Consider the following 19498-nt stretch of genomic DNA (forward strand, 5'->3'; position numbering starts at 1 on the left):
CATTATATGCCAATAACAGAAGCTATTGTTGGTTGTCCAAACACTCGTGCCTGTACATACGGAATGAATATCATAGCAATAACCCATGCCTGGGTGTGGGTAATGCTGGATATACCCACGGTAGACGTGGTGCGGTCCCGAGGGGCCAAACAAAGGCAACCGTGGGTAAATACAGTAGTACCCACACCCAGACATGGGTTATTGCTATTATGCCATATCATCTAGGAAAATAAACTATTAATTCCCAGATATAATGGCACAGCATAATGCCTGTCTGCTGCCCGTCCGCATATGTCTGGCATCCGTGGCGGTGCTGACTTACTGCGCGAGATGTCCGTTGCTAATGTCGAAACTGTCTCGCTATGTAAAACACAGTCAACATAGCAAATCAATACAAAACAGCAACGTAGAACTCGGTGTCCCCGTTGCTGTGTTGTACAACCTGTCCCGCTATGTTAAATGTGTGTAGCAGAGCGAGACTGCCCCAAAGTAAGCAACGGACATCACCGTGGCTCAGTTAAAGCTGTCACGCTATGTTAAACCCATGTAACATAGCGAGACAGGTTATAAATACCGAGGTATACTAATGGAAATAGGTCCGTGCGACCGGACCGTGTGCCATTACTATAACCCGATCTACAACGGGCACGCTGGCCAATCAGCGTGCACGGTTAGGAATAATGGGGTGATTATGGTATAATAGACATGGACAAACCGTGCCCATGTGCCTCGTCTGACATTCGTACACGGTCAGGGCAGTTCCGTACACTAGGCGGACAAGACCAAACCCAGAGCACCACAGGAACACCCTGACAATCAAAGACCTGCAGGCGTTGGGGCTATAAGCCCCTGTGATCTGAATATCCCTGCGGTCACGCCATATGCATCCTGGGTCAAGAGCAGTAGGGAATAGGGAATGTGTAACATGTAGTACCGCACTTTTCCCAGCAGGAGAATGGATGCCTGTGACGTAAGTGAGTGCGGGGGTGGGGGGGTGGGAATATGTTAATGTAGCTATGTACCATGGGTATGCATATAAATGAGACAGAACAGCAAACGTGTAGTGGTCACAGCAACCGGCCAACGTGAATGCAGTCCCGTTTGAATTATGACTATAGAACATATAAATGTGAATGTGTAAGTAATGCGTCTGTGCCGCAAAGACAGTCACATGTGTAAAGGTGAAAGTGTGTTCCGCACATGTCCGTTAACCGGATCAGAGATATGTTACTGGAACAGTCACAACTAATACAGGCCACGTAATCACACAGACTCAGTAAACATATGTAACCCAGAATATGGATATGCATGTGCGCCTGCGCGTAACCCACAATTAGGAAATGCAAGTGCGCCTGTGCGTGTGTGATCCGCTCACAGCAGGGTAAGTTCATGCTGTGTCCTCCACGTTAGTTATACATGTCTCAAAACTGTCAGCCTCTGAAAGTATGGAACCGGACAATGCCATGCAAAGTACTGGTACAAATAGTGAGAAACACATGATATGTGATAAGACAAACACAGAATGTGGATAGAATAATGGGTGTGTTATTAGCAGGGATTGATGAAGGGTATGCATCTGTAACCCGACCTACTTGTCAGAAGGTGCCACCATACGTTTATGTACGTTTTATGTTGGTTTACATTTGTTGACCGGGCTAGGCTAGCTGGATATATGTCCAGTGTCAGTAGAGGCCCAGGGAGAAATGCTCCACACACAATAATAGCACAACATACCAAAGTAGTCATATATGTAAACAAAAATGAACAACAATAGAAAGTGTCCAAAAAGGACTGGTTACAGAAAGATTCCAGAAGACAAAGAAAAATATAGTCAGTGGAAGCACGTCATAATTATAGAATCAAGTCTCTATAGAATCAAGTAAGTCTCACATGAAATGCCAGCAAATTGCCAGATAGACACAGGTCAATGTAACACACACCTAAGATAAAGGGCCAACCATCCGTACACTCTGCCAGAACCTGTACAGTGGAAAGGTATGGTATGGTTATATATGTGTGTACACAGGTAAACCACAGACAGTAACAAAGCAAGGTATGAAACGAGGGGTTCACATGTATATATGTACACACAACAGACCTACGTCCCGTATATATGACACATGGATATAAATATGCCAAGTAATAGATAATATGGGTAGTCAAACAGACGTCCGCGAACGGGGAACATACAGCAGCAGTCAAAACCACTGGCCAGAAGGTGACAGTCCAGCAAGTTCTACACTTTATACATGCACACCGGTGTCCATTGTAGGACTCCAAAAATTGCTCCATTCGCAACCCCTGCTGCGATTGACGCAAAAGAAGTGACAGCCGCAACCACGAAACAGCTATACATGCACTAAAAGCTTGTTCAAGGTTGATGACACATGTCCATGAAATGCAGGACATATGGACAGATATCCCCAGAGTGGCGAGTCCATAGAAGTGCGTCCACATCCCAGTACCGCACACATTAACCATGTGTAATGTGTACCGTCGAGGGTTGCAGGCATGGGAACCTGGGTATGCAGAAATGGGCCTAGGTGTTGTTTGGCAGAGAATCCATAGGCCCACCCCGTGGGAGGGATGTGGGTATAGCACATGCCTTAATCCCCACTAATGGTGCAAAGCATCCACCGGATAATGCGGAAAGCAGGTGTGAAATATGTACAGCCCTATACCAGTGTCCTGTAGGTGATTCCCATGGATGGACATGCGTACGACCAAGATGGCACCCATAACTGGAAATCTGTCAGAATAACACAGCTGCAGTAAGGCATAGCACAGGAAATACAGATAGGGACTACATTAGAAATACCCCATACAAAGTCAGACCGTTGTGCGAATACTGGCGTACATAGCTCTCAACCTTCCATCACCAAAATGAGGAACACTCGCCTCCATAATGTGGAACAAATGGGCAAAATGTGGAACACATACTAATGACTTACTAACAACTTCAACTAGGAAGGTCATAGGATGGTTAAAATACGCTGTTTGCACGTATAATGAAGATCCTTTAATGAATTAGTATGATTAATGTCAATTTATCATGGAGTTCACCTAAAACATTCCTAACACTGAATGTGTAACAGACCCTTTCAATGTGGAACTTTGTTGAATTTCGAGGAGCATGACCCTTTTAAGACCCCAAATGAGTCGTCCCCATAGCAGGTACACTTGAGAGGTATGCTGGCATAGCCATGAATACGGATGTTATGAGTGTCACTAATCATGCAATGGAAATAGCGCTCCCTATCACCCACCGCACAGTCCGGAATGCCTAGGCAGCAATCAGCTAGGAAGGCACAGCACTATGCGAAACATAACAAGGGCAATGGTCGAACGTCAGGGCGTGTACACATAATGACAACAGGTCAGGGTATGAAGGAGCTACCTGTCCAGAATACATGTACTGAACCGGTGATACTAGGCGGACAGGTGGGAAGAAAGACAGCAGGACAAATGTGCAAACATGTATATGTCCTACCCCGGTAATTGTGAATGACAACGTATGTCCCGCGAAGGTCAATGTGGAAGGTAATCAGACATAAAGGTGAAGTGTCCCCCAGGGTGCCATGAAGTGTCAACATAACAATTACCAGGCCCCCATAGTCGTACGTGAGCCCCGCCACTGACGGGAAGCGCAAATACGACACACACATATGGTACAGGAAAGAACAAGTAGTGTGGATAAGCAGATGTAGACCTGTGTGAGGAATACAACTGTCTGGGTGGGTGTGCCGTGCAAATACAAAGTAATGTCATGTGGTCTGTTATGCCACCACACACTGTGTGTGTATTGTAGGCAGACAGTAGGTATGTTGTATTAGACACATACCCTGCAACTGCACAGATGTACGCAGACTGTGTATAAGTCTGCCTCATATGTTCGCTGTGTTCCACGTAACAGTAACAGTCTGGTGCCCTCATGATAACTGACGACAGGAAGCAATGACAAACATGCGAGGAAGACACCAAATCAGACTGAAATGCCATACGCATGCATAACATATCACTGTGCCCACTATCAATGTTTCTAAGAGCAACATGACATGACTGGCCCCGAGTGTCCCACTATCACATAAGGCCGTGTCCAGATATACGCTCCCTGAGGTGGAGTGTTATGAGCAGACACAGATACATGTGTGTGGAAACACTAGTATCCACTGCAAGATGATGGAATGTGCTGCTGTAGGAGGGGTAGCACTGTCCGCATGTATGTGCTGAAATGCACATGAAACAGCTGTCTACATGGATTACCCATAGTGGCGACACCTGCACAGACGATTATAGTGGGACATACACACGACCATGCACACAGCTCAGATAGACATAAACACACCATAAACAGGCAATGATACACAAGGTCTATGGCGTGTACGAGTACAGTGACAGTACAGCAAGGATAGCTGTCTGCGAAGATATACAGCAGATGTCTCTAGGGTGTGCAACACCTCCCGGAACACGGACGTTGCATGGACAATGTTTGGATGTGCATCGTACCACATTTCTATGTGTCAGCCGTGCAAATATGTGATACATGGGACAGACAGCTGTCCATGCAAGAGCAGCGCTATGGGCATAACATATGTATATATATACATCGAGAGAGATACAGCTGTGTGTGCAAGGCCGGTAGTGGAACCTACACATCACTGCCCTATCACACCACAGCAGGACACACGTGGAGAACACACTACGGAGATCGCGAACCACAGCAGGCACACAGGCAGTCCACTAGCTGCGTCTCAACATCCGCAAACACAGAGATGTCAGCAGGATATATGTGTGCTGCGGAGCGTCTAAAACCATAACCTATGAACCCATGCGGCTGGGAGCATAGACACACACACACACACACACACACACACACACACACACACACAGCTGGCAGGCATGGGAATTGACCATACCCCTACCTACCCAACCACATGACAGTATGACACAGGTACGGAACATGCTACCCGGAGCACTGAACACAGCACTGTCAGAGGCATACGTCTAGGTGGGTGACATCATCCGCAAAGGAATAGACGCCGATAGCAAATGTATGTGTTCTGAAGCGTCTAAAAGCATTACTATCTCCAAAGGCAGCTGGAAACACACACACACACAGGGAAGGGCTGGGAGTTGAACCTATGCCTACCTACATGAACACACTGCAGCATGATGCATTTACAGAATGCGCTACCGAGGTTACTGAGCACAGCACTGTCAGAGGCAGACTTCTAGGCGGGTGACATCATCTGTAAAGGAATAGACGCTGATAGCCAAGGTATGTGTTGTGAAGCGTCTAAAAGCATTACTATCTCCAGCAGCAGCTCGAAACACACACATGGGGAAGGGCCGGGAGTTGAACCTATGCCTACCTACATGAACACACTACAGCATGATGCATTTACAGAATGCGCTACCGAGATTACTGAGCACAGCATTGTCAGAGGCATACTTCTAGGCGGGTGACATCATCCGTAAAGGAATAGACGCTGATAGCCAAGGTATGTGTTGTGAAGCGTCTAAAAGCATTACTATCTCCAGAGGCAGCTGGAAACACACACACGGGGAAGGGCCAGGAGTTGAACCTACACCTACCTACATGAACACACTACAGTATGATGCATTTACAGAACACGCTACCGAGATTACTGAGCACAGCACTGTCAGAGGCATACTTCTAGGCGGGTGACATCATCCGTAAAGGAATAGACGCTGATAGCCAAGGTATGTGTTGTGAAGCGTCTAAAAGCATTACTATCTCCAGAGGCAGCTGGAAACACACACACACACACACGGGGAAGGGCCGGGAGTTGAACCTATGCCTACCTACATGAACACACTACAGCATTATGCATTTACAGAATGCGCTACTGAGATTACTGAGCACAGCACTGTCAGAGGCATACTTCTAGGTGGGTGACATCATCTGTAAAGGAATAGACGCTGATAGCCAAGGTATGTGTTGTGAAGCGTCTAAAGGCATTACTATCTCCAGAGGCAGCTGGAAACACACACACACGGGGAAGGGCCAGGAGTTGAACCTACACCTACCTACATGAACACACTACAGCATAATGCATTTACAGAACGCGCTACCGAGATTACTGAGCACAGCACTGTCAGAGGCATACTTCTAGGCGGGTGACATCATCCGTAAAGGAATAGACACTGATAGCCAAGGTATGTGTTGTGAAGCGTCTAAAAGCATTACTATCTCCAGGGGCAGCTGGAAACACACACACACGGGGAAGGGCCGGGAGTTGAACCTACGCCTACCTACATGAACACACTATAGCATGATGCATTTACAGAACGTGCTACCGAGATTACTGAGCACAGCACTGTCAAGAGGCATAGTCCTAGGTGGGTGATATCATCTGCAGAGGTAAGGCAGCCGATAGGGAATGAAGACAGAGTGCGCAGTCACACAGCATGTTGCTATCCCAAGGTGGGCGTACAGTAACACGGCAGTGCTGCCCTTGGGAATACTAACTACCTACGGAGCACAACATCACAACATGGATACGGGATGCACCACAGACAGTACACCCTATGAGAGAGCAACCGGCGTGCATGATGTAGGCAGCCATTGTGGCATAGCAACTACATATAACTCGCCTGGACGGCCACCATGGCTATGCAGGATGTCATTGGCCATGGCTACATGCCTAGTATCAGACATCAGTGCCGACTCTACTGTGTCTCCATGCATGGCGTACTGGGCATGCCCACACACCTAACGGTCGCAAAGGGGAAACATACATGCACACGGGGCATACTCAGAGAAGGGCACAGTGTGCACTGTACTGTGTGTCCATCTACACAACTGCTTACTGGGCATGCTCACACACTTAGCATTTGCAGAGTGCAGACATGCATACACATGGGGTTGAATCATGAAAGGGCAGAGTGTGGAACGTCGTGTGTGTCCACCTACACAACAGCAACCTGGGCATGCTCACACACTTGGCGGTTGCAAAGGGGGAACATACATGCACACGGGGTATAATCCCAGATGGGCGCGGTGTGCACTGTACTGTGTGTCCATCTACACAACTGCTTACTGGGCATGCTCACACACTTAGCATTTGCAGAGTGCAGACATGCATACACATGGGGTTGAATCATGAAAGGGCAGAGTGTGTGCAGACATGCATACACATGGGGTTGAATCATGAAAGGGCAGAGTGTGGAACGTCGTGTGTGTCCACCTACACAACAGGAACCCAGGCATGCTCACACACTTGGCGGTTGCAAAGGGGGAACATACATGCACATGGGGTATAATCACAGATGGGCGCAGTGTGCACTGTACTGTGTGTCCATCTACACAACTGTTTACTGGGCATGCTCACACACTTAGCATTTGCAGAGTGCAGACATGCATACACATGGGGTTGAATCATGAAAGGGCAGAGTGTGGAACGTTGTGTGTGTCCACCTACACAACAGCAACCCGGGCATGCTCACACCCTTGGCGGTTGCAAAGGGGGAACATACATGCACATGGGGTATGATCACAGATGGCCGCAGTGTGCACTGTACTGTGTGTCCATCTACACAACTGCTTACCGGGCATGCTCACACACTTAGCATCTGCAAAGTGCAGACATGCATACACATGGAGTGTGAGCATGAAAGGGCAGAGTGTGGAACTTCGTGTGTGTCCACCTACACAACAGCAAACCAGGCATGCTCACACACTTAGCATGTGCTATGCGCCGTCCGGCATGCAGACGGTGTGTACACACCGCAGGTCATGGTCAGGTAAACCCATCCACACCCACAGGGTGGTCACACATGCAGTTACTTGTACACACACATATGACATCACAGGCGTCACGGGTGCAGGTCAAACATGTACACACTGCAGTGAACACTGTAGCTGCCATGCCAGCACCATGTCAGCGGTGCAGCAGTATGCCTCACGGTCCAACAACAGCATGTGACATATGTCCACAGGTCTGTATAGCGGTGTACACCAGTCGTTCAGAGTACACATGTACTAACAATGATCCCACATGTGTGATGTGGTCCGCCCATATCAGTATACATAGACAGGTTGGCTCCACACATACCACGGCCCTGACACAGCTATGACACATGACTGCTGCTGTACCAGAGTGAACCAACGTCCGGATATGTCATACATGTGATTGTCTGGCCGTGTGCATGGACTGCACACAGGACACATACGAAGCCTGTGATGTACCACATGCATAACACTGGCGTACGCGGTGCTACACACATGAATGGAAGGCGGACACATGTCTGTGGTATGCTCCCACTACAGGGTGTAGTGGTGTTGACTGGGACACATACCCTTGTATTGTTCGCCTGTGACAGCTGTGATACCATACCACAGTCCATGTTCTATGTATGTCAACACACATGTCAAAATGTAGCAATGCATACACACATGGCAACAGGGGACACATGTGACACGTGTACTGTGCATGGTGCAGCCATGCATGAGCAGTGGCTGATGTCCATAACATAGTTGCAACTCCCTACCACATGCGTACCCATCATGGGGGCCGTTATATGGTGGCATAGTAACAGCACGTATGGCGGTATGTGTGTACATCATGTGTTTAAACACCTGTCCACATGCATATGTGCAGGTGGTGGCTCACAGGTGTGTCACACACCATCCTACCCTGCCATGTGCATACAGTATGCTATGTCGCTGTTACATGACAGTGCTGCCATAATGCATACCCATTGGTCAGGTGTCATCGACTGTATGTCACATGGCTACTGTAACACCTACCACCTCCCAAGTGCATATATCGGCACATCTGCCAGATACAGTGTTGGTACGCATAATGCACTACATACTGCTGCACGCCTGCACATGTCTCACATGGTGGGTGTGGCATTCCCAGCACCGACATGTGTGCAGGAATCTGTGCCCATGTATGCCACATATCGGGGGGACTATGTCCCACGTGCCACACATCCCTGTACACCATAGTAGAGATCTGTACATACCTCAGTGTGGGGTGCATGGATGTGGATGGTGCAGTACATGCAACACGTCGTCTCTCCGTGTATACATGTGTGGTCACCACTATGTGTGTGTGTCAACATGTTTGTATGTCTGCTGCCTGGTGTGAGGGTGTATGCAGATATACTGCTGTGTACGGACACTAACCACACAGGGTGACCATTCCGTACTGGTGCTGCATTGCACAACCCTGTCAATGCCATAGGTGTGAGCCATACTGGCCACCTGTGCAAGTCCACCCCCTGTGACATGGCGTGTGGGTGCATTGTATTGTGAGGGTGCTGACCACACAGGCAGGTGTCCCCATCTGCACACTATGGGGTGTGCGCCATAGTGGTGTACACCCCGCGACTGTGGCCGTATTCCTGTACTGGTACAGCATCCTACTGCTGCACAGCGTGCACCACAGCTGACAGGTGACACTGGAGGTCAGTGGCCAGCACGCTGTGTACGACACCTGCACAATGTCACCATACCTGTACTGTGTCCTGCCATGTATGTGATGTCTCTGTCCACTGTAGCCTGTGGCACCGACCACAGGCGTCAGGTGCAGTATATGTGTGGACATGTGTGTCATGTACTGTGTAAACAACATTAAACAATGTCTGGCTCCGTACATTCTGCTCTTCAAGTTTTCCCTTAGAACGTCTCTACTTGCAATCTAAACTGTCTAGTCTCTATCACAAAAGCTCAGCACTTGCTCCTAAAGCATTCTTATATAGGTAAAGTACATAATGCTAAACAAAGTACTACATTAGCCTAGAATCCCCTTGAGTACCCATTTCCCTATAGGTCTCTTCTGACTCAGTTACACAGCAAATGCATTCACGTTTTCTAGCATGTGGAAGGGTCAATTGCTAGCGTCCTCTCCTGTTCAGCTGGTGAATCTGGGCATCCTGAGGCAATGTTACAATTGCCTCATGTACACAGACACCCACACCTTCCCCTACAAAACACAAATACATGTGAGAGATGCAACTATATAGCCAAACTGGAGGCTGAGCTCTCTCAACACAGGACCGGCAAGACCAGACAGGAGGAGAAGGTCACCACGCACACCACAAACCCAGTTTCACATAGAACTATCACAACTGCAAAGCAAACACATAAACACACAAAGACATACTCGGAGGCACTGTTCAAACACATACCAAAACTACAGAGGCCTCCAAAGCAGACACCCAAGCAACTGCCTCCTCAAGACATAGGACATGCAACACATAGTTCTCAAAGTCAGTGTGCTAAACAGTCACAGCCCTTAAGGCCACACACAATGCCAGACACACTTGTTATAGGTGACGCCATAGTCAGACACACTGACGTCCCACCCACCAGACTGAACAAGGAAATGATCACAGTAGGCTGCCTGTCGGGTGCTAGAATCCGCCACATAACACAAACACTCAAGTCACTCTGCAGCATGTACAAGTATGACGAAGTCATTGTCCATGCCGGTGTGAACGACCTGAGACATACCTCCCTGGACTACATGAAAAGAGACATAGAGGGGCTCTCAGATTATGTAGCCCAGGCCGGTATGACCCTGACCCTGAGCAGTATCCTACCCTCACCAAGAATGATGCCACAATACAGAGTCAAAATGATCACCTTTAATAATTGGCTTAATTACCGGTGTCAGTCTAGGGGGTCCAATGTCTGTTTGCCTGGGATGACATGCTTGACAAGCCACGCTTCTTCGCAAGGGACGGCTTGCACCTGTCACCCCTGGGCTTCCGGATATTGGCAAAGGCTCCTGCCACCCCCATACTGCCTTTTTCAGGCAAGGCTCAAATGAGAAACCTACCGCCCTAGAAAACAAACCTGGAAAGAACTAAGGGTAATACTGCTCAATGCCAGTAGTCTACACCCCAAGTTGCACGCCCTCAAAGCCCTCCTCAGTATGGAGAACATCGATGTCTGTGCTGTGACTGAAGCCTGGTTCAAGGCTCCTGAGAGCAACCCAGCACTATCAGGTTATACCTCATATCACGCGTTCCGGCCCCAAATCTGGACCGAACCACAAAAGGAGGGGGAGTCTCCATATGCATAAAGGATACCCACACCTCCAGGTTAGTGGCAACGCACGTAGCAGCGGAGACCATCCAGGTGCAATTAACCATAGGTAGACCTGCCCTACCATTTGTAGCATGCTACAGACCACCCTCTCATACTCAGGATACCCACACAGCCTTCCTGAAGACACTGGAGAGTATGAATGTCACTCCAAACACCATCATATTGGGTGACATCACCTACCCATACATAGACTGGGAACATTACCCAAGACCCACCACCCTAGGCCAAAGGTTCCTGGAGTTCATACACCCAAATGCTATGGAACAACTAGTCACCATACCCAAAAGAGGAAGAACTACACTAGACCTGATCATCACACATGGGGACGACATGCTCCACACAGGATGTATATCCCTCATCGGTGAGATCAGACCATAAATTAATATCACTGGAGATCCACATCCCGCCCCCAACCCCAGCAAAGGAGACCACGGTGAAGAACTTCTCAAAAGCAAACCTCACACTTCTTAAGACTGGAGTGGTACCCTGCAAGGCCTCCGGGCCATTGGAAAACACAACCCACACTGCTGAAACCCTTACAAATGCCTTCTACGAGCACCTCCAGGAATGTATGGATCAAGCAATCCCTAATAACATCAGGACCCTTACCACCAAAGGCAGGCGCACGGTCTGGTGGAACCCAGCCATAAACAAACTCTACAACAAGAGGAGAAAGCTACTACATGACAGAGCAAAATCCCTAACAGGGAAGGCATCTCTGATCAATACTAGCAGTAAAATATGATCACACATACAATCATCCAAGGCCACCTGTGGGAGAGGACTCGCGAAAGACACAAAAGACAACCATAAGGCCTTCTTTAGCTATGGTAGAAACATGGGTGGAAGCTCACAGTTATGCTTGGAATTAGTCCAGAATGGTACAATGATCACTTAACCTACAGACATTGCCAACATACTGGCAGACAGGTTCCGTGCATATTTCTCCCCTCCCTCCCCCCCAAGAGGTGAGATATCTATCCCACCAGAGTCTAGCCTCCCAAACATCCCAGATGCCCAGGTGAGAGCTGCTCTCTCTAAAGCGGACAACACAGCATCAATGGGACCGGACGGTGTCCCCGGCTATGTGCTACACGACCTCAATGAGGACCTAAACCCGCACATAAGGCTGCTGTATAATCTTAGCCTTACTACAGGATACATACCCAAAGAATGGCGTACGGCAACTGTGGTCCCACTGCACAAAGGCGGTGCTTCTATGGACCCTGGACATTACTGCCCTATAAGCTTGACGAGCCTTATCTGCAAAGCTATGGAGGGGATCATAATGGAGCTCATAAATGAAGACACTGGGGACCTACATACACTGGATCATACCCAAGTCGGCTTTGTCAGGGGCAGATCCTGCCTCTTGAACCTGGTCAACCTTTGCGGAAGAGTCACTAAGGCCATTGATGAGGGTAAGGCAGTTCACACAGACTACCTTGACCTAGCAAAAGCGTTCGACACAATACCCCACGCGGGCATCATAGGAAAGCTCACCAGCGTAGATGTAGACCCATATCTCACAAGATGGGTTGCAAACCGGATCAAGGACAGAACCCACAGGGTTAGAGTTCCTGGTGCCATGTCAGAGTCTGAGCCGGTCACGAGCGGTGTCCCACAGGGCTCAGTCCTGGGCCCCCCTCTTGTTTGGCATTTATCTTTCTGACATGCAGGCAAACATGGGGGGTTGTGGCTGACAAGGTATGCAGATGACTGCAAACTGGGCACCATAATCGGCACCCCATCAGACACAGACATCCACCAGAGGTCTCATAGAAATGGATAACTGGTGCCAGAGCCATGGCCTTATGCTACATGCCAAGAAAAGTATAGTCATACCCTTTGGGAAAAACAAGGTAACCCCTAATTACCACATAGGTGGTAACCCATTAAACACGGACGACGTTATCAGGGACCTGGGGACCCAACTTGTCAGTAACCTCTCTTTTGACACTCACATTGCCAATGTGGTTAGGAAGACTTTCTACATTGCCAACCTGATCATGAAGGGATTCACATCCAGATCAGGGGAGGTCATTGTACCCCTGTACTCTTCCCTTATCAGACCAATGATTGAGTACAACGCCCCATCCGGAATGTACCTAACCCGACACCTGCAGCAGTTGGAAGGACCCCAAACGTTCCCCACCAAAAGGATAAAGGGGCTCAAACATATGTCACATGCTGCCCGACTGAAGGGGCTCCAGCACTATACAGTCACATACCGTCTGCTCCGAGGTGATCTGTGCCTGACAGACAAGGCCATGTCCAACCCGGAATTAATGGACATGCTCCACCTCATAAGATCCAAATCAACCAGAGCCACGAGAGCAAGTGACACAAACCTCAACACGGATATAAATAGGACGTGCTGGAGGGACAGGTTCATCACCCAGAGACTCCCTACACTATGGAACAGAATCCCAGTCCTTGTGAGGCAGAGCCCCTCACTGACTCTGTTCAAGAGAAAGCTTGACGAGTGGATGGGAGATTGTAGGTATACCCCGGGAATCATCTCTGTGTCACTGCTGGACAGAGGCACAGCAAACTAATGGGTATAGTATCCTCATCCTAAGGGGTGGTGAAAGCCACACACACTCTGGCTAGGCTTATAAATGCCGTAGGGCAGATAGCCTAGTATGTACCTATTCACCTATGAACCTATGTAGGTGTCCAGGCAGATTGCGGGTACATGTGGTATGCTGATATTGCCAGATGTTCCTGTGGGTAATCCACAGCTACACGTGGGGGACCGATAACAGTGCTCCCTGTAGGCACATGCGAGTACACCACAGGAGGGTTTCAGGTTATCAGAACCAACATGGTGCTACACATGTAACCATCACACATACCGTGAACACAGCTCAATGCATTGCTGCACCTGCACTACATGGTATGTCTGCTGCATGTTGACAGTACACAACCCACGTCACATACGCACCAGTCCGTTTTCATACGCAACCACTGCAACATACACATCACACGCTATGCATACACAGGTATCACATACACCTCTCACTATCTTGTCCACCCTGTGCATCGGAATATATTTGCATAACCCTGCACCGATGGTGTGGATGACAGGGATGCGGCAGAGGCTTCATCATATGCACAGGGTGATATGTCTGCCAGGGGCATAGGCTGCACCAATGGACGACATCATGTGTGTGTGTAAGGGCCGGTGAGTTTACTGGGCATGACTGTGCAGAATGCATGTGGATGTGGTGGAGTCCTACAGTTGTGTCTGCCGTGTGTGGGTATGTGTGTACACAGTCCAGCCATATGTGATGCCTACACAGGGTATAATTGGCAGCCCCAGACTGTACAGTGCAGGTTGTATGGCTCACTGTGTTGACCCGTGCCTGCCTGGGGTCGCATGGGCACTACCGGGTGGAGGTATAGAGTGGCTACTCTCCGATGACACATGTCCGCTGGAACCATGTCCATGCTGGGACCGGCCAGGGCCACGTCCACGTGGCCTGCTGTGTCCTGGTGTGGACGGTGTAGCACCAGCTGCACTGCTGCTGCTACCGGCACTGTGTGAGTGGGCATGAGAGGTGGCACACACACATCGACCTACACTAGGTGGTGTTGCTGGCCTACGCCCACGTGTCCTACGCCTCACCCCTACCAGGTGTTCCAGCACAGACAGCTCATGCTCGTGGATTGCTATGCCTCGGTCGAGGATTCCAACCATCTCACCTAATCGCCTATCCAGTACATTAGCAATTTGCTGTTGAGCATTCGCCAATGACTGGATGTTGTCATTTAGGGAACGGATTGCAGCCCTCTGCAGCCTCTGCCCGTCTTGGTTCTGCCGTTCTGCACGTGCCTGTGCCGCCATTACAGTCTGGAACATGCGTCTGGTGATACCAGCTGCTGTGCCCTGTACAGCAGGTGCATGTCTGCCAGAGGTCCTCCTACGAGCAGCACCAGCCACATGCCTGTGTGGCACATCACCAGTCATTACACTGGCAACATGGTGTGTAGGCGCACCTTCTGTAGCCACCACACATTCCTGCTCAATGCCAACAGACGCTGACTGTCCTTCCTCTATGGGCAACTGTGATGTGGTATGTGTCGGCATCAGAACTGTGTGCGGGGATGAGGGGGACATAGGTGGGATGGTAACCAATGACACAGCTTCTGCCCCTGACAACCCTGCCTGTACCTCATGCATATGGTCATCACCTGTGGGGATACTAACATCAGATGGACCGCAGGAGGGGAACGCACCTACACCACCTGTGAATACAAAGACATACTGTAAGGTACATTACACACACACAGACACACACACACACACACACACACACACACACACACACGCAGACACACACACACACACACGCAGACACACACACACACACACACGCAGACACACACACGCACACACGCACACGCACACAGACACACACACACACACACGCAGACACACCATGCATGTGATATTGCAGATGGCATGCAGCATTCCCACACTACAGCACAGGGAATGCAGCCCAGACATTAATAGTGTTAGTATGCATACTGCCCTGGGGTGCACACTACATCAAGCAGGTGTCATATCAGTAGGCATGCAGTACACACAATCATGGTAGTTTGCGTGCATCACCATGATACACCATGTGGCCACAGACAGGTTAACAGTACACATGGCTGACGTTACCTTGACATGTAATCCTCCGACATGTGCGGTAACATGTGGACATGTGTGACAATGGTGTCCCGCCACATGCACCACATCATAATGGGCTTCACAGTGCAGTGTTGTGTGTACAGCCTACAGATAGAATGCATGTTTAGCAAATATGTCTGTGCAGGTGTGGTCAATGTGAGCCGTGTACATAGCTATACAGTGGAGAGTACAGGCACTGTGCCACTGCATGGCAACAGGACACATGTATGTTGCTGTGCGATGCATAACATGGATGCATTGCATTGCCATGACTGCAACACAGTCATGCTGTTCCACAGCACGTATATGGTAGACATCGGTGGCACCTCTGGTGGCTGCAGACAGGCATTCCGGTTGTCTGTTGTACCACATCAAATGTACAGGTGGTCCACTACGGCTATGACCGCACTATGTGTGGACAATGTGCAACGGTGTATATCCACATCAGACGTACTGTGTGGCAACATGCCTGTGGCTATCACCCATGGCCATGTGTGACTGGGTCTTGGACAATTGTGTGTGATGGGCATCGTGTACCCATTCCTGTGGTGTCCCATGTGACATACACCCATACATGTCGGATGTGTCACAATCCAGAGGGCTATGCAGACAACAGTGTGTATGTCGGATGTAGGTCATGTGATGGTGTGACAATATTGCAGACAGAACACCACGGGCGTGGGACATGTCGGGTGGCGTGTCACAACGTGTGCACACAATGCAGGGGCATATGTCACATTGGTGACACCTGTGTGCTGCCCAGATCACTGCTCACTGTGTGGTACTGTGTGCGTAACACGAATGGTGTTCTAATGCATACTACATATGCATCCATTGTAGAACACCTCCACCGTTGTATGCATAGCTGACCGCACATATCACACTGACAGGTACTGTGGTTTCATGCCGGTGTACGATAACGGTTGTATCTACTGCACACGGGTGGCATGTGTGTGTCTGGTGGTGCAACCTGTATACTGTGACTGGAACACAACCCAGGTGTGCATGTTATACCTGGCCATATGGCGAATAACTCTACACTGTAACATGCCTGTTACTAACAACAGTCTCACCTGAGACGGACCCATGTCTGTGCGACACGCCAGAGGTACCTGTATAGGGGCGACACAACAGTATAAACATTATCCATGACTGTATGACAGCCACAGTTCGCACTGTGCATGTCACATCATGTACCTGTGTGATAGCATGTGGTATGCACACGTCTGCAAACACAACGTAGCATACTGTAGTATGCAGCTTGTGTGCCCATATACCTGGCATGTGTTGTTACTTTACATGATGTACAGTGACACCTACACCTACAGTGGATATCATACTCATATGCAAGACTGACTTACCAGACAGCTCCAGGCTCATTGGTTGGGAGACACCCACCTCCACGATGGTGGCTAGTGTTTCTGCATGCTGTTCCCTGGGTGTCCCCAGACTGGCCAGGAGCTCCTCCGTGTGTGTGAGTGGGGGCTGGGTTGGTGGCCCACCACCTGTTCCACCTTGTTCTCTGGCGATTGCGGCGGCACGCTGTTTCACATGCCGTATGAGGTCCGTGCAGTGTCGGCGTATCTGCTGGTAGGTGCGGTTGTTGCCACCCATGTCATTCACCCTCCTGCGCATATCCTGCCACAGGTCATCCCGCTGCTGCGCTTGCTGTGGGACATGGCTGAATAGCAGGTCATAGTTGTCATGGAGCAACGGTATGATTACTTCATCCTCCTGGCGGCTGAAGGCTGGCAGTCGTGAACGAGGCATTATCTGTAAGACATAATGATGGTGACAGGTCACATTCACACTGATGTACTGGCATACCGCTGAACATACATTGCTATGACATGTACGACATCTGCACAGTAATCTCTGGAACACATCATGACACTGACACAGCTGACGTGTTGCTGTCACACCTGTCACACCATTATGCAGTGAGTATCATATCATATCTCTGTGTCAACCCATCACACTGTACATACCCCATGTAAATGGTAACCTGCTGTGGACATGTGTACCTGCCTGCACCTGTGTTCATACCAATCAGCACGTGGCCCGATGTGTGCACAGTTCTACTGTTCACCTGGATGGTGTGTATATGTCACTAGGCATCACAGATGCAGCCGTTATGGACGCCAGCGGTGGCACTGCACACATACATATGGACACCTGTACATGCATGTGTTGTGCCATATACATCTACTCAGCACTGTATGGGTGTTGGATAACCTGCCACGGCTCATCTGTATTACACATGTGATACAAATGGGACACTGTCTAATCATATGACATTAGCAGGGATGGTCATACATAGCATGTGTGCGCGCATGTTGTACACCCTGACACACAGCACTTGTGACACCACAAGGTGCATCAGTGCCACATTACTGATCTGGTCAGTTGATAGTGCACGTGCCATGTGGCCATCGCACCATGTATGACTGTGATGGCACGTGCAGCCTTGCTGGACAGGGCTGCATGGTATGGCAGGGTATATCACATACATGGCACAGGGATGTGTCCCGCCTGTGGGATACCAGTATTGGGAGGGTGGCTGTCCATTCCATATGTCATTACTATGGGTATATGGACATGTTGCATGTCTATCATCATGGTGTGGACAATGGCCTTCTGCAATGTAGGCAGCATGCTGCTTGGTGGAGGTGTGTATGGTGCATGCTGGTATCACACATCCATGCATGCACATTACCCCTGACAGGGGCTATGTGCTGTGATATTGTTCAACACAGTGCTGTATGTGCCCACACGGTGATATCCCTTGCACATGGATGGTACCCCGGCCTGACATGGGTACCACATATGTCTACATCCAGTGCCTGCTGCCACCACCATGTCAGTGGGTGCACCACACAGCACCATCCCTCCCACAGGGACCATGGTGTTGAGCACAGCCTAGGTATTCATTTATGGGGACGGGGATGTTCACATAGCGGGGGCACTGCTGGTATCATCCATCAGACCATACACGTATGACGCACACCTCACACACACTGCCCATTCAGTATGTTGTTCGCAACACTGACACAGCTATACTGCTAGGCCAGGGCCATTCCCAGCTGTACATACACAGATGCAGAACACGTCTGTCTGTGGCATGGGCTACAATGACGGTGGGGTTCAACACATACCGTGTTCGACGGTGGCTGGCGCTGATGTTCTGTGCACATGTCAACACAGTAACCCTGTTCTACTGTAGCCAGCGGTGATGTGCTGTGCACATGTCAATGCTGCACATTGTGTTGGTGTCTGTCTGTCAACAGGCCAGTGGTGGAACACGCAAGGGTATTTGTAATCAAATATGCATGCCGCCCTGTACAGCTGTACTGCTAACATCTCAGGTGCTAATGTGTAATGGGCATGCACACCTTACCCGGAAAGGTGATAGTGGATTGCCACCTGTACCCATCACCTCTTGTGGGTTGCTATTATCCAACACCCTATTTGTATTGTATGTTCAGGCTATGCACCTGTGCAGGACATGTGGGCATGTAATGCGCTACTGCGTACCTTTGCACCCATTGCACAACATGTCACACAGGTACACTGGCAGCCATACACTTCACAGCTTGATGAAGGTACGACAGGTGTTGTACACATGTACCACATATCCTGTGGGACATGGTCGTATGTACAGGCATGTCCGACAGTCACGTACCAGTGCTACCTCTATATGATGGATATGGCGTACATGTGGCAATACAGCA

This window comes from Protopterus annectens, chromosome 10.part0 (genome assembly GCF_019279795.1).
Source record: "Protopterus annectens isolate FY-2018-M chromosome 10.part0, PAN1.0, whole genome shotgun sequence".
Classification (NCBI taxonomy): Eukaryota; Metazoa; Chordata; order Ceratodontiformes; family Protopteridae; genus Protopterus; species Protopterus annectens.